Source organism: Penicillium chrysogenum (genome assembly GCF_028827035.1).
Source record: "Penicillium chrysogenum strain IBT 35668 chromosome Unknown utg000002l_segment0_segment0, whole genome shotgun sequence".
Lineage (NCBI taxonomy): Eukaryota > Fungi > Ascomycota > Eurotiomycetes > Eurotiales > Aspergillaceae > Penicillium > Penicillium chrysogenum.
The window spans coordinates 3,642,526-3,652,342 of NW_026622750.1; positions in this window are offsets into that span (position 1 = coordinate 3,642,526).

Sequence of the window (9,817 nt, forward strand, 5' to 3'; positions counted from 1 at the left end):
TGAGCGTGAGCCTTGATAGAGACTCCATGTGGTAGAGCGTTTACGAGGCGGGGAGAATGGCATTAGGATTTTCCGCTATCTATTTGCGTTTTCCCTAAGGAGAGGTAAGGCCTGTACTGCCGGTAAACTTTCGTTGTGTTGGTGACGGGTGCCAACGGTGCACGCTGTTGATACATTCAACGCATTCGATAACTTAGCATGTGGTTATAAATTCCCCTAGTTTGTCCTTATTCTGTGTAATAAGAGAGGAATAAAAACTGCTCAGTCTCCAGCTTTCCATCCCTCCCAACCCACGTTAAATCGCTGCTTTATGCACTTCCGTGTTCTCCCTACAGCGTTCGACGGGCCAGCCATATAGCAGAAATGAACGGATTGGACGACAATGGTCTGTATCCGTTTCTTTGATGATAGTTCGCGCTAATGTTAATAGACTGCGATTTGGATCTCGACCTTCACGCTATCTGGCATGAATCTTCTGACATACCCACACCACCCCCCTGTCTCGCTACTGATCCCGATGATCTGTGGCAGGATTCTTTTGGCAAAGACGACCCTGCCGAATACGAAACTCAAGGGTATTCCTTGATCGAATGCCTTTTCTACCCCGATCTCGACAGTCTGTCCGGGTTCAAGTGGACAGGTCCAGATCCTCTCTCCAACTCTACTCGGGCTAGCGACATTTTCCTCTACGTGTCAGCGCTCCTTTTCCCCAAAGAGGTGCACTGGATAGAATTTCGATTTATGCGATTTGACCGGGTATCTGGTGAGACTACAGGAGAGGATCTGTTCTTCCTGCCACGGGTTGAAACGGCCCTGGGAAATTTCTATCGGATACGCAGACAGCTACTAGACACAACCTGGCATGCTGTCCGTGCAACATGCACTAGCATCCGACTGTCCCTTTGGCCTCTACGGAATCTCTGCCGTATTCGAGTCTTTCGACACATTCTCTGTTGACTAGCTTCCCCCAACGCTATCCCTGGACCCGCGGTTTTTTATCCATGATATATCCGGTAATTACAGGTAATTTACCCTGGCCAAGCGGGGCTATTCGCAGACACATTGCGGTGAAGACGTTGATAATGGACCAATGGGTATTTTATGCGTTGTTACTATAAACTATCGGAAATGACATAGCTGCTTTCCATGCGGTAATTTTCCCTGCACTGCTTCGCCGCTTGTAGTATTTCTATGTCGCCAATATAGGACGCGGCAGCCCGGAATAGGTAATTCCTTACTCTTCTCTTGCAACGTCCATCAGCCTTGTCAGACTGGGACTGAGGGGTAGTTCCAGTCATCGAGTAGGCTAATCAGTCGTTCCCGAGATGATTCCAATGCCTGTTCGAAAAAGCGCAGTCGAGGTAGCCGCTTCTCGTGGTAAAGCTGAAGACCGTCCCACTCTTTCCTCAGGTGTGTGCCAGCCTCCTTCAAAGTATGATTGCTCTGCTGTAGCTCTTGGCCATCGATGTGCTTGGACACGCACGGCTCCCATAGGCGTCGATAGAATCCAACGAGTCGGGCTGCTGGGAAGGCAAACTTGGGATCGTCGCGTTCGAGGTCTGCTAGCACCTTCAAGGTGGGTTGAAACGGCTCGGCCGCCAAGGTATGTCTTCTTTCTTCTTCGTGTTGCGAAGGGGAAGGCTACGACGATGAGCCAAAGGATTCGAAGCCGAAGGGTTTCACTTACCAATGGAGAGACATGATCAGAAGGTTCCCCATTGTTGTCCTTATCACTAAGGATTGGCAATTCACCGGGCTGCTGTTCTCCTCCTTTTTCCTCCTCTGGCGAGCTGTTCGACACATCCATATTGTCCGCAGGAGAAAGTCAAGATCTCGGCAGTACTGTTTCCATCATGCCTTGGTGTCTCTTATAGAATACGTAGACACAGGTAACTATGCACTGGGGTTTACGATCACCGAGTTAGGTTGGTCAATCAACGCAGACAGCTTTCGAAGGAATTCGCTTTTACTTTTACTGGGTGGTTAGCAGCAGATTTGATAGAAGGGATAGATCAATGGGTTGGTGGGGAAACTAATAAAGCCTCACTATGTTAAGGGCCAGATATGAACGCCCGCCCATTGAGGAAACATATTTCAGCGGGACATCTCTTCACTTTCGTTGAAAGTCCCAGAAACCCGATCAACAGGACATTGTAAAACTTATAGTAACCAAAAAGAGAAGTTCGAAAAAAAAAAAATAAAACGGAAAAGAAGACTTGACTAATGTCTCTTCATAGTCACGAGTACGAAAATTGATTGTTCAGAATGTATGGCCCGGCTTCAACCTTCCACACGGTTAACGGGTTGCGCACCCGCACATCCTACCGTGACATCGCTTTCTGCAGTCTAGATGGACAGAGACAGACCCACACAGCTCAACACAATCAACACGACACTAAAGCGAGGCCAGTGGCAAAAATTCCATGATTTCTAGAGATGAAATTGTAGGCCCCTTTCAGTGATTCGACGTTAAATTGCTCACAAACGAGGTGATCAGGACAAGAAATATGGGCCTGTCATTGTGGATGGAATATTCCCTCAGAGCCTCAATTAAGAGGGCCGTAAAGGATTCATCAGCCAGCCAACGTTTCTTGACCGACTCAGCATCCCTTTTCTCAACAGCACTCTTACTAGTCTCTCTCGCTGAGCATTTTAAAGGCAAAAGCAGCTGTCGCTGGAAAAAATTGCGGTGAAAAGCAGACACGTTTCTCAACAGGCCTCAATTAGGAGGTGCCCCTCCACGCAAACAGAGCACTTGCGAAACAGGACGAGCCGAGAAGCCCCTAAATACGTCTTCTACCCCCAGGCAATCTGCCCTACAATTTATTCACATTTGACCACGCAGATTCAAGCAAGTCTTGTGTCCGAGGCACTTCATAAGTTCTTACCTTTGACCCATTACTGAAGTTTGTACTGTACTGACGTTTGTAGAATACAACCTGGACCAGCAAGCCAGACAGCGCCTGTGGAAGATATTATTCTCAACAAATCCACTTTGCAACTAGCCAGCCGATCAAAGAGAAAAGACTTAGGCTGGCTGATCCAAACGTTTAGGCGAAGATGTCTGATGTCTCTCCGCCCCAGCCGACTGAGCGTGCTTTTTAACTCTCTTTTCAAAGTGCTTTTCATCTTTCGAAACTAATAAAGCCTCACTTATGTTAAGGGCCAGATATGAAGGCCCGCCCATTGAGGAAAGGTATTTCTGTTGTAGTTCAGAGGTATGAATTGTGTTTTATTCTAGAGGGAAAGATGAGGTTATATATACAGCACGGAGCCAAGTTGATTGTAAATCAACTTGGTTGTCTGTATAGACATTTCGGAGCTAATTCCGATGGTGCGGCTTGCTTCCTGATCTGCACTAGCCTCATATCACAACATTCCCCCTCAGGATCGTTTTGCTGGCAGGGCGATACTGGAATTGCGCAGAGCAGTCAGGCCTCAGTAAAACCACTCAAAAAACCTTCGTGGGAAAATAAAGTGGAAAGAGCGCCCGCGCTGTCATGCATGTTGCCTTGGAGGCTCTGAGGCGTCGACTCCTAAGAGACTACAGAATTTGGCAAAGGCCGTAGGTCCCAATGGCTTGGTGAGTCCGTCTGCGGCCTGTTTCTCAGTTGGAATATATTGAAACCCAATCTCGCCTGCATTCAGCACGGCTCGCTGATAGTGAAATTTCACATTAAAATGCTTCGTCCGTTTGTGGAATTCAGGGTTGCGAGAAAGAGCAATGGCGGACTGGTTGTCAGCCATGATGTTGGTGACCGGAACCGATACAGTTGTGTTTCAGCTAGAAAGGTGCGGAGCCACTGCAGATGCAGAGTGGCATTGTACTGTCCGATGTATTCGGCATGTGTCGTAGATGTGGCTACTTCCCCCTGTCTCTTGGACGACCAGGAAACTGGCGCACCTGCAAGTTGGAACACATAGCCGGATGTGGAGTATGCCCCGTCAGTGACGACGGAGCCCCCAAAGTCGGCATCCGTGTATCCAATTAACTGCCCATTACGGTAGGTGATACGATGAGACTGCGTGGCTTTGATGTAGCGAAGCAATCGCTGTAGAGCAACTTGGTGGTGCGATTGCGGCTGAGACGTGAAGCGACTCAACAAGCCCAGCGCAAACGCAATATCCGGTCGCGTGCCAACCATCAGATACATTAGCGATCCAATGGCGGTCGCAAAACGCGCTTTTGCTTCCTCGTCCGGAAGCTCCTCGTCTGGACGATGGTTCAGACTTTGTTTGGTATTCATAGGCGTAGACTTCGGCTGACGGCTCTCCATACCAAAGTCGGAGAGAACCTTCTGGATATACTGGTGCTGGTGAATAGACACGGACCCATCGATGTGATAGTCGAACTGGATTCCGAGGAACGATCGCGGGGTGCCCAGGTCGTTCAGTCGGAACTCTGCTTGCAAGACTCGTTGCACTTGTTCGATTTCGTGGGTGTTTGCCGCAGCAACGAGAAAGTCATCGACATACACGCAAACGACGCAATCTGGTTTGTAGAACACACAGTTGTCCGATTGGGCCATGGTGAAGCCATGAGAAGCCAGGACGCGGTGGACGCATTGGTACCAAATCCGCGGAGCCTGCTTCAGCCCGTACAGTGAGCGGCGCAGCCGGCATACGTACCCTGGCTCTTCGAAGCCTTGGGGCAACTCCTTATAGATACACGAGTCGACGTCTCCATGAAGAAATGCCGTGACAGCATCGAATTGTTGGAGTTTCCATCCGCGCAACACGGTACTGGCGACGATGCAGCGGACGGAGTCCATCCTGGACACAGCAGCAAACGTTTCGTGATAGTCAATCCCATGTTTTTGCCGGTAGCTATTGATAACCAATCGCGCTTTGCGCGTTCCGTTGGCTTAGGTCTTGAAGACCCATTTGCAGCCAATCACATGATCTCTGGCTGGGACGTCCTCTCGCCGAATCTTTTCCCATGTTCCGTGTTCGAGAAGCGACGCATATTCCTTCTGGATGGCGGCCCACCATTCCAGCTGGTCTGGGCCTGACACGGCTTCGTGAAAGGTCACCGGGTCGACTTGTCTGGCCGGTGTGGTATTCAATGTGCCTGCCGAGTACACCTTGCCTAGTGATTCCAGGAGACGCCGTGACGGTCTTCGTCTGCGACCATAGATCGAATACCCAAGATCCGATGCCAAGTCAGTCCCTTGTTGACTTGGTTTGACCACTGGAGGTGTCTCCTCCTCACGCCCAGATGGCGTTTTCTCTCGCTCATTTAGCGGAGGTAATGGCGATGCAGGTGGTGTTGGCAGTCCGCTGGTTGAACTTGGCATTGATGGAAAGACAGCTGATGGAGGAGCGTTGTCCGGGAGGTCGTTGCCTGTTTCCCCCTCGATGAGTGGCGCCACTGGGGTCCTCTCATCGAACTCGACATCACGGGAAAAGACTGTCTTCCCTGAATGGCTTCCATACAGCTTGTACTGGTTCGGTTCACAGTACCCTAGCAATCGGCATTCGGATGACCGGGGTCCGAGTTTCGCTCGATGCTCTTTCGGGATCAATACCCAGGCACGGGAGCCAATGCGTCGCAGATGCAACAGCGAGGGCGGCTTTCAGTATAGTATTTCAAACGGTGTCTTCTTCTGTAAAATCGACGCTGGAGCGCACAGCTTCAGATAGACCACCGTGTCCACAAGCTCGGTCCACCAGGAAGGAGGAAGGTTCGCATCAGACAGGAGCGTGTTAATCCGCTCCCGGATAGTACGATTCGTGCGTTCCACCAGTCCATTCTGTCCCTTGCAGTATGGCGGCGAGGTGTCAAACTCAACTCCCTGGATTTCGAGGTGTGTTCCGATCGGCAGGTATTCTCTCCCGTTGTTGGCGAGGAACCCTTTGATCTGGGCGCCGAACTGTCGGTGCACCCAGGCCTCAAAATGTCGGAACTTCTGGAGTGCTTCATGCTTCCATCTCATGGCATATGCCCACGAGCCACGAGAAAAATCGTCAGTAAAGGTGATCACGTACCTGGAACCATCTTTGGCAATCGGCATCTCCATAATGTCTGAATGGATCATTTCGAACGTTCTCGTCGAATGCAGACGTGGCCGTCTTGCACGGGAGTTCCTCTTCTGATACTGCTTACCCGACATGCACGCCGGGCACTGCGGCCGTTGCCAGTGCGGAGTGCCGGTCCGCCGGAGGACCACCCTCAAGTCTCCCCGGTTCAGATGTCCCATCCGAGCGTGCCACAACGCTTCGGAAGCCTGGTCCACTCCTTTGCACGCATCTTCTTCGAGTATCACAGCTTCACCACCGAGTTCAGAGGTTGACGCTGCGCATTCTGCGCCACTTGACTCCTGAGGGTCGTCGACGTCTATGGCCACCGCCTGCGGTTCCAGGGAATCTGCATGGTCATGGGTCGCCGGCGCCCTCGCCAGTTGGACTCGCTCTCGGGATCTTTTGCTCACATTGCACCGCAGGATCAACAGATCCTCCTCCGCATGGTAGGCAGTCCCCACAGTCCGTCCTCGGCGTTGCACAAAGACGTTCTGCGGGTGCGCCACCACCGAGTAGCGGTCTCGCAACAGCTTCGGCACGTTGATCAGGTTCATCCCGACACGTGGCACGAAGTACACATTCTTTAACACCAGGGATTGGTTGAACTTCCCCCGGAGCGTGAGCTTCACCGTACCAATCCCTTCGGCTTCCACTGGATCGCCCGCCGTGTCCAGCATCTCCCGGTGGGGCCGCAGACTGCTGAAGCAGCTCCGGTCCCAGCAGATGTGGCTGGTGGCGGCCGAGTCCAGGATCCACCGGGGTTGCGGTGCGTGGGTATAAAGGGTTGTCACCCTCGCCCTCACGATATTGATCCTCGGTCTCTTGGAAGTCGGCGGGCCCTGCCGATCTTCTCTCTGGCTTGACGGTATATTTTGCATATTATTTCTTGGTGAGCCGGAAACACTCCGTTCAGCCTTCATGGCATGGTCCCTGGGCCAGGGTATTTCGCGCTGCTTCTTCCAGCACTCCGCGACCACGTGGCCGCGCTTCTTGCAGTAGGTACACTTCTTTGGATTTCTCTGTACTGCATTGATTGACGGTCCTGGGCTCCCTGCGGGGGCGCGGGAGACTCCTTTCGTCGGACCGTCTGCTCGGCGTTGGACAGTCGATTTCCGATCGTGGTCGGGTTGAGCGGATCCTTGTCATTCTGGATCGCATCCACAACCAGGATGTATTCCGGTCCGATCTGCGTGAGCAGGATCGCAATATGTGTCTTGTCACCGATTGATCCTGGAGCAATGGCATTCAATCGATGTACGAGCAGCCGTACGCGATCAACAAAATCACGCGCACTGGCGCATCGTTCGCCAGTTGTTTCGCGAAGCTGGGCAAACAGTTCGCAGAATGTGGCGAGTTCCACGCTTTATCAGTGACGTGTGATTAAATCCGGAACCTAGCTAAGTCGAGTCGCCAGAACCTGGCAAGGTAGTTCGTGAGAGTCAATCGTAATCATAGCACCCAGCCCGTTTTCCCATCGTATCCATTCTGTTACTGCTCCCCCTCTTCACCAGTGATTCTTATTGTTCCCTGGACAGTTAGCTGCCTGGCTGCTTAATTTACGCTAGGGGCACGGATTACTTCCCGGTCAGGCTTGAAAACTGGGATCCACAGCGGTGCAGAATTCGTAGGGCAATACTTGAGACCAGCAATACCATGCCAAAGGACTTGGGAAGGGGCAAAACACCCGGAAAATCTAATTTCTTCGTGTATTTGGTTACTGCACGAAAGGACTAGTTATAAGTATTTTTCTACCTAGATCCTCCTATTGGTATGAATAATTGCCGATGCCCAGTGCCAGAATTCTTCTTCTGGAACTGGTACAAGAGTTTCACTTCTCGTTCATTAACCGCTGATTATGTTGCTGGAAAGCCGAGCATACTTGGTGCCACTGTCAGATTCTTTCGACGAGGTCCGGGACTCAGCCTTGGTAAGGCCAAGTCCGGTAGCCGGTATTAGGGACAAGGTTGACGATCGGAGTCTTGGCGGGGACTGTTACAGAAGCGTCCGGTCTGGTTTTGCCATGGGTTGTATGGGCAGCAACAATACGGGCAGCAGGACGGCCAGCACGTTGTGGTTCGGAGCACATTTTGAATTAGGGGCAGAGTGCCCCTGTGCCCACCGGTGGGTAGTAATGCTATGGAAAAAAGTCTGCCTCAACCGTGTGTTTTTGATGGCAGGACGAGGAATTTAGCTACAGGGGTAGCAATGGACATGTTTACTCTGGAGCTGGATTGAGCGACATTGTCAAGGGTTTTGAAGACTGATTTCCATGTCTGCTTCTACATATTTTATCCATATTAATGATATCTAATAGCGATATATCCGGGACGTTGATGGGCTTCGGTCGGAGCAACGGAACTCTGGCGTACTGGGGATAACCAGCACAGCGTTAGTGTATAGTAGGTCGAGAAGGAAGACTCCAAAAACTGCCAGGTCTGAACCGCCGACGGGTTTGAATGATACTACTAAGGCTAACAGTTATTAGATCATGGACCGCACGGTATTCCGAGAAAGCTATCTGCACCTTAATTACCAAGATGGTCCTCCCTGTTCAATGGGGAAATCATCGTGCGATGACCATGTATGTTCGCGAGCACCCGGTTATACCGGGCTATCAATAGGCTGATGTACCGTCGGAAACTAAGACCTGATGCTACCGAGCAGACAGGAATGTTGGCTGGCTCCGGATATGCAGCAGTCGAACTGTTTCCGAAAGCAGCAGAGCAAGTGTAGCATTATCCGAGCAAGGAGTGGGAGGTCCGATGTTTTACGGGATCTGGTGCATTTTTTGCGGATAGCTTCCGGCACCGACTTCAGCCGATAGGAGTTGCCGCAGCGAAAGTGGCTCTAGCCCCTTTCCCCACTTTCCTCCGATCCACGCTACCTAGCAACATTACGTAGCAACGCATCCATATTTAAAGGATTTCTACCCAGAGTAGGCCTAGGTATTGCTTGGTAGCCAAATATTCATTGGACGGCCATCACCTTTTGATTGCTTTTCAAGTCAACGTCGCGTTCAGGTAACGTTCGGGTTTAGTAAGCGGTTGTGGTCAGTCATAACCTGATTGATTACCACACCATTTTCATAGCCTACCCACACTGATGTAGTCAAGCAGTCAGAATTACGTCCTCTGGGTTTGCAAAAGATGTCAAAGTCTTCAAGTAATCGACGTGTTTTCCTAGCTCTTATTTCCTGGGAAACGGTTCCACCCGTAGCAAGAATCGGCGAGGCATGATTATTGCAAAATGTTGAGCCGAGGAGGACGGAAGGAATATATCGCGAGATTTTGGGACATAATATTGACCAGTGGTACGCACGGAGTCTCTCACATTGGAGGTATGAACGATTCGACGAAAGGAGAGGGAGGGTGGCGTTGCAGCCATGATTTTGACTGACCCAAAATTGCCTTCATCCTACGGGCAATTGTTGGCCCAAATAAGGTGGAGATATTCCTCTCCTTGCTGAATCTTCCCCACTAGTGGTCGCCTCTTCCGGCTTAACACTTGAAATGTGTAGTATCTTCGACCTTAGACTTAATGTTCCCGGATTATTACATATCTCTTATCCGCTCTTTGGTATAGAGATTGGAGAGGCGTATTTCTTTAATAGGAGCAGAGCACTTATACCTTGACCATGTCAAACCCGGAACTATCATATCTCTGTTTGATCTGCGGTCAAGTATCACCTGAACTCGCATTTTGCTCCGAAGGATGTCGCTCTTTGGCGGTTAATAGGACGCGAAGAGCTTCAGAGCCCAGCCCTCCAACAATTGCCTTAATCAAGTCATTGTCTGAC